Below are 6,789 nucleotides of genomic sequence, written 5' to 3'. Positions count from 1 at the left end.
AGATAATCCAAAACTGCAGTTTCCCCTGGAGGGTAGCTTTGATCTTGACAGGATGGTGCACCTTAGAGAAGCCCTTCTTGCCAACACGGTGCCCCAGGGTCAGTTTGATGCGTATTTTATGTGGTACAATAAGATGGGAAAGGATTTGCTGTGTAAACTGAATTGTACAATTTTTTGCTCCCCAGACGGGGTGTTTCTGGAGGTGCCCGATCCTGCACAGAATACAGTTTTAGCTCTGCTGCAGGAAGAGCAGGCTCCGATGGGGGACACCCAGTCCAGCCCTTCCTTGTTGCAACAGGAATTGCTGGCAAAGGTCTCACCCACGTTATGGGCAAAACATGCCAACCAGGTTGGGCGCATTGGTTCTGCTCAACCGGTTAAAATCCGTGTAAACCCAGCGAAGCCCCTCCCCAGGATCCGCCAATATCCATTATCCAGACAGGCGGAGGAGGGTATTCGCCCGGTAATGCCCAGGGTTTATAATTGGTCCCCAATTTCTTAACTCATGACGTATTGTTTGTACCCTGTTTGTGTTTTAATGAAATAAAAGAAGCTGGTGAGCTGTTGCTGGTGTGTTGGTCTCCGGACCACACCCCAGTGCGTACTGGTTTGTATGTCAATAAACTGGCCTCAGGCTATGAGTCTGTGAACTAAAATGACTGCGTGGGGTCCCACCGGACCGGAGGACCGTGGACCGCTTCCACACCGATCCCAGGCGCCAGGTAAGAGACCCTTGTCTCTATTTGGGCTTCGGTGGGGAGCTGCCCATAGGCTCTGGGTTCAGGTGAGGGCGCGCTGTGATCCGAACCTTTTGAGGTAAGACTCATTTGCCTGACGCCTGTTCGTTTTGTGTGTGTCTGTTCTGTAACTTGTCTGTTTAAATTCTTGCATCATGCTGCGCTCTCTTAGGCTATAAGCTAGGGGGGAGGGCGTAGGGATTGTCTGTTTTGTGGTGTGTACACAAGGTCTTAGACCCAACGGTTTCTTTGGAACAGCCTCGGTGAAATTACTGGGACATCCGTCTGGCAGTTAAACACTTTTAGAGTGCCAGCCCAGAATAAAAACAAGTTTCGGATGGCAGGAGATTATTCAGGCAGAAACAGAGGCTGAATAGGCTGGGTGATCTCTCTGGGACATAAAGGAAACCACCACTGACTCAAGAACTAAGTGGCCCAAGGACTAGAGGTAAACAACTGAAAGGGTTTCTAATCTTAATAAGAACAAGAAGTACGCCAAACTCCTATGCTTTGCCTTTTTAAGCTTTCTATATTGTTGCTTGCTTAGCTTTGTGGCCATATCCCTCTGGGCAGTGGTTATCTCAGAGGGAGGTGAGGGACCGGCTGCAGGAGCACCCCGGGAAAGTGGACCCCATAGTGAGTAGGGGCGGAATCCACTGCCTGGACTTCAACAGGAGTAGGGGCGTAATCCAGGAAGACCCGGTGCAGCCGAAGGGGCCGGAGTAGCTCCCACTAGCAATAGGCTGGTGGACCACACTAGCAATAGGCTGTGTGAACTAATGAGACCTGCGGCCCGGGGATTAACAGGACTCCCACTAGCAATCGGCTGGGGGCTGGAAAGGACTGTTATAGCAAAGATCCCGAATTAGGTGTGGTGTGATTGTAGGTCGTAAGGTGGTTCCGGGACCTGCTACGGGCGGGGTAAGGGACCGTAAAGTGAAGTAGCGGAGACCCCCGTTTTGTGTAAAGTAAAGTAGTAGGTCCCCACCCTTTTCTACCCAGTTAAGTGACAATTGTGTCCCTCCTTGCTCGGAGAGCGGGAAGGCCCCGGGAAACCGTCCAAGTACTCCTAGGCAGTGGTGCAACCCATCCCGTTCTCTTGAAGACGGGCTGGTGCTCCCTGCTGGGGGAGGAGTGTACGGCGACCACCTCCTTGCTCGGAGAGCGGGGGGGCCCCTAAGGAATCCGTCCTAGTACTCCTAGGTAGTAGAGTATCCCATCCCGTACTCTTGAAGACGGGCCGGTGCTCTCTACTGGGGGAGGAGAGTACGGTGACCGAAGCTTTCCTAAATTTTGTGTGATTGACCTACGACCAAAACCCTTCCCCGAATCTTATCTTCCTCTGGAGCAAGAACTCGCGTGTGGGTTGGATCACTGTGGAGTGAGCTCCCTCCCCTTGCTGTGTGTGAAGGGGAGCCCCTGGAAATCGTTTGCCAAAACCTGGGGCAATCGGGCATCCTACCCCGTTCCCCTCAGGGGCGGATTGATAACTCGTTGCCGGACAGGGTGCATGCGAGGACCTCCCTTATAAATCCTCCCCAGTGGTGTGAATGTTGAAAGGGGTGAGGCTACACCCAGGTTTAAAAAGGAGCAAGAGGGAAGGATTGCTCTCCCCCGGAAGAGAGAGCAGAGCTTATTGCAGTGTTCTAATTTGTGTAATATAAATTTTAGTGTTGTTTAATTATTCTTCAAGCATAATAGCAAGTGTTTTAGTGTTGTTGTGTTGTTTAACCACTCTTTAAGTATAATAATAATTGTTTTGTTAAATAATTGGTCCTCTTCTACAGGGAGGGTTGGTAAAAACAGCCCACCCTCCCTGCTGAATTAATAGTAAAACAATGCCTGTGCCCATAAGAAAAAAGGATTGGGCCCAAGCGGGCAGACAACCGCAGTTTGAGGAAGTCAGGAGAGGGGGGGTTGAGGGGTTAACTCTGTAGTTGCTGGTGAAAATTAAGTAATTGCAGAGTTGGCTTCTTGCCTTTTTCCTTTCATAATAATAATTGCTTAAATAGTGGTGTAATGTAAAGTCCATATAATTTTATAGAAACATAATAAGTCAATATAATGTAACTGAAATAGTTTTAAAAAAAAATATGGTGATAAGTAAATATAACGCAACTGGGATATGCTTTATGCAAAAGGTCTCTTGTAAGGTATCATTACAGAGGTTATAATCTACTAAGTATAGTCATCTGATTTGTACCACTCTTGTATCTAAAACTGGAAATATAAAATGTATCTCTCTATCAGTGTTATAGAGGGCAAACAATTTATGAGTTTGCCCTGCATGGGCTTGTGCAGGGTAAAACGGATTTATTTGGGTTTAGACCCCATTGGGATTTGGGCATCTGAGTGCTAGAGACAAGCACACTATTGTAAGCTGTTTTCAGGTAGACTTGCAGCTTTGGGACAAGTGATTCAGCGGGGTCTGTGTTAGAGCAAACTGGAGTGTCTGGCTCAGCAAGACAGGGTGCTGGAGTCCTAAGCTGGCAGGGAAAGCAGGAGCAGAAGTAGTCTTGGTACATTGGGTGGCAGCTCCCAAGTGGGTTTCTGTAATCCAACCCGTCACAAATGGCATAAGCGGTGAAACTATGAATAAATGTTAAAAAGGAAATTCTTGGTTTCTTTGCAGCCATTCCTTTGGGAGTGTCTGTAAGTAATCCAGGCAAAAGGTTATTAAGGTAAAATCATTTGACTATAAGAAAAGGTTAGTTAAATTTGTTAAAAAACACTCCTGGTGTGTATAATTATTGTTTATAAGTTTAAGATAAGTTAATGTTGTTTTGGGGTTATGGAACCAAGGGAAATATTTTTGCCAAACAAAATAAACTAGTGTTGTTTAGTTTTGGTATTTAGCATTTAATCTTTAAAGTAATTTAGTGCTTTGCAAAGTTTAAATTGTTTTAAAATGGAAAATTTTAAATCTGTTTTGGATATTTAAATTAATTTGTTCAAATGTTTAAAAGTTATAATTATAAGTGTGTGTTAGTTTTGGTGGTGTATTTTTTTGTAAAGGGGGGCAGATGCAGGATCTTGGATGAAGGTTTTACAACAGTTTTGCATTGGTAGAATATGTCATGCGGGGGCTGTTGTGGAGCTTTTGCTTAAGAATTTTGTATCACGGTCTGGCATATCTGAACTGATTATACAAGAGCTATGTGCAGCTTCACAGATCCAGTATGTGTGCAGCTTCACAGATCCAATATGGCCAAATACCCTTTGAAGGCCACCCCCAATCAAGGGACCAAATTCAGCCCTCGTGAAAATTTTTTACCAGGGCACCCAATGCAACTACCAACAGTGCCCTGCTGGCCTAGTTCAAATAAACAGTCATTTAATAAATTATACAATAGTCTAGTCAGGCACTAACAAAATGTGTTAGGTCTTTTTATATACAGCAGTCCTGCCACTCGCGGAAACCAGAGACTGGGTTTGCATAAGGGTCCATCAGCAAAGAACTGCCCTCGCCCCATGCTGTGGGACTCTTGTCCGCTGACCAATCCATTAAGCCTTCGGACCTTGCTAAGAAAACAGCTTCTCCACCTGAGGCCATAATAAAGCCTCCAACCAAGCAAGGTGATTGTGCTGGTAACCCCTCCCTTGCAGCCTCATTGCCGGACAGCTAAGTGAACTGAGACTACGAAATCTTGAAGAATAGCTTGCGGAAGCTAGCCAAAACTACCTAAAGATGAAACTTTTAATATTTTTCAGCCTCTCCTCCTCAACGAACTTGGGGTGGGGAGGGAAAAAAAAAGTAATTTTTTGTGTTGTTTTTGTTTTTTTTAAATCTTGGCCAATCAGTAGCCTTCGGTTTGGCCTGTGTCGTATTGCAGTGTATTCTGGCTCTATATGGTTGCCCATTGTTGTAGTCCCCGCTCCCCAGCTACTCCCCCTTGTATCTTCTCCAATTCCCATACAAATCTGTTTGGCCATAGCCTCAGAAAGATTCAAGTCTCGGAACAACGAATGTGGTATAGCACATCCTACCGATGGAATTGTTGTTTACAGTGGTGAATTGTGCTAAATGCTACTATGAGAACCACCACTTTCTCATTTCCCTCTCTGCTTTCCAAATAACTACCTAGTACCCTGATTATTTTCAGAGAGCGGCCATTCAACTGGCCCAGCTTGTGCAGTGGGAAAGTTTTTATCAAGGAAAAAGAGGTTTGGTGGAAGGAGCTTTGCATGGCCTAACTAAAGTAGCCGCTATTTGGACAATAAATAAAACATCTGTTGTATGTACCTTCCAAGCTTCGGAACCGGTAAATGGCACCTGGGCTCCAGTGCACTTACTTGTGCCAAAACCCTGGGCGAATTGTCTATGGGACTGGGTTATCCACCGGCAGGTATGGGAAGTTAAACCACCCCATGAACCTAGCCATTTTATCACCACTCCCTATGATTTCGCTGCTCAACATATCTGGGTGGGTATCGGAACCTTGTGGTCATTATGGCCCTTGGAACCCCCACAGCTATTTTGCCTCCGCAAATTGCATCCTGGGGAAATGATCAATATATTGGACATGACCTGTTGGGAAGGAGAAGCAATTAAAAGGGACCCAGAGGGAAAATTATTGTTTAGCAAAAAGAATGGGTGTGCCCTGCCATCTCAGCCCCAAATCCCCATTCCATACAGTCTTAACTTAACCACTGCACAAGGCAGCCGTTTATTACCTGGCCTGGTATGCCCCAAATCTATGTGTCCCTCAACCCAGCCATCCCTCTTACTAAAGAATTGGCTCAGCTTGTACCCAGCCTTTCCACTTCTATAGTTGTAAAAATTTTGCTTGGTATTATTTTAGCTGCTTATTGTAAATTGTTAATTGCCTTATTGTGCTGCTTATGTAAAGTTTGTCTCATATCCCAGCCCCAGCCACAACCACCCCTCAGGGCCCTGTTCTTTTCCACTGATGTTAATAATCTTTCAGACCCAACTGTTAACCACCTTAGTATAAACTTGTGTGCTAAGTATTGCCCAATGACCTCCATTCTAAATAAAAATAGTAATGCCTACCTGAAGACCCTGAAACATCTTCCCTAGAAATCTGCCATACTGAGGACTTTCGTGGGTAATGGGGTAGGCCTAAAAGCCTGAACCAAAAATCAGTTTGTGAGGCTATGCAAAAGTACCAACAGAGGAGGAAATGACCCCCCAGCAGTACTGGTAAAATATGTTCATGGCTAATAAAATATAATAATCGCTTGTGTGAAGCAATAGGTAACTTTAGCTAAATGCAAACAGACTCATGCAATTTCTCCTTTGCATAATCTATGACCTATTTCGTAACTCCAGCTATCTGCAAACTAGCCCCCCCCTTAAGCCTTTGTTGAAATCCCCCGGAAAATGACATAGTCCAAGTCTTAAGAAATGTACCAAAACTAGGGCCGAGTACCACCCCTGCGGAAACCACCAAGCACCCTTCTACCCAAACAAACACCCACTCCTCGAAAATTAGGTCAGAGGGTAGGGAGGGGGGTGAGAGGACTGACCCCAACCCCAACACCCTAGCTCGTGATATACATGGGTTTCTGTTCTGGGGGCTCATCGGTGGTGGGCTGTTGTTGGGCACCTGTGTATGCTATTGTTGCTGCACACGTTGCCGTCCCCGACCTGCAGTATTGTCCTTCCCTCCACCACCCCCTCACCCCTTGCCCCTCGCCCCTTTGCGAACTTCTGTGTTTGAACCAGAAGATCCAGTATATGACTCACTGGAAATACCCTACTGTGGCGAATATGAAACGCCCCTGGAAGAGAAACCTGAGGTCCAAGCTTTAATGAACATTCATATCGAGGAAGTTGATGCTGTTGAATAAGCATCAAAAGGAGGGAGTTGTTGAGGATTTTGGGGACCCCCATACGCCTTACTCTGGATTTTTCCTATTGCTAAGCTGGCAACAGTAGGCCATGGCAGGCCTGCTTAATATTAAAGGTATAAGCAAGATTTGTAAGCTTGTGTGGCATAATGTAAAACCTGTATGGCTCAATCAAAAGGCCAACAGAAGCAAAAGAGGAACCAACGCCTACTGGTAGTTGGGTAACCTGACCTAGGAT

General features: G+C 45.7%; 1 long non-coding RNA gene across 1 annotated transcript; it reads left to right on the top strand.

Annotated features, from left to right (window-relative positions):
* The first annotated feature begins 575 nt into the window (after window positions 1-575).
* Window positions 576-5,839, top strand: LOC135874068 (uncharacterized). Its single transcript, XR_010561140.1, has 2 exons — window positions 576-1,185; window positions 4,120-5,839. It is a non-coding gene; the product is annotated as an uncharacterized LOC135874068 (long non-coding RNA).
* Window positions 5,840-6,789: the final 950 nt, after the last annotated feature.

Source organism: Emys orbicularis, chromosome 2 (genome assembly GCF_028017835.1).
Source record: "Emys orbicularis isolate rEmyOrb1 chromosome 2, rEmyOrb1.hap1, whole genome shotgun sequence".
NCBI classification, from domain to species: domain Eukaryota; kingdom Metazoa; phylum Chordata; order Testudines; family Emydidae; genus Emys; species Emys orbicularis.
The sequence above is the reverse complement of the archived record's forward strand: the minus strand, read 5'-3'. Positions and strand labels throughout refer to the sequence as shown.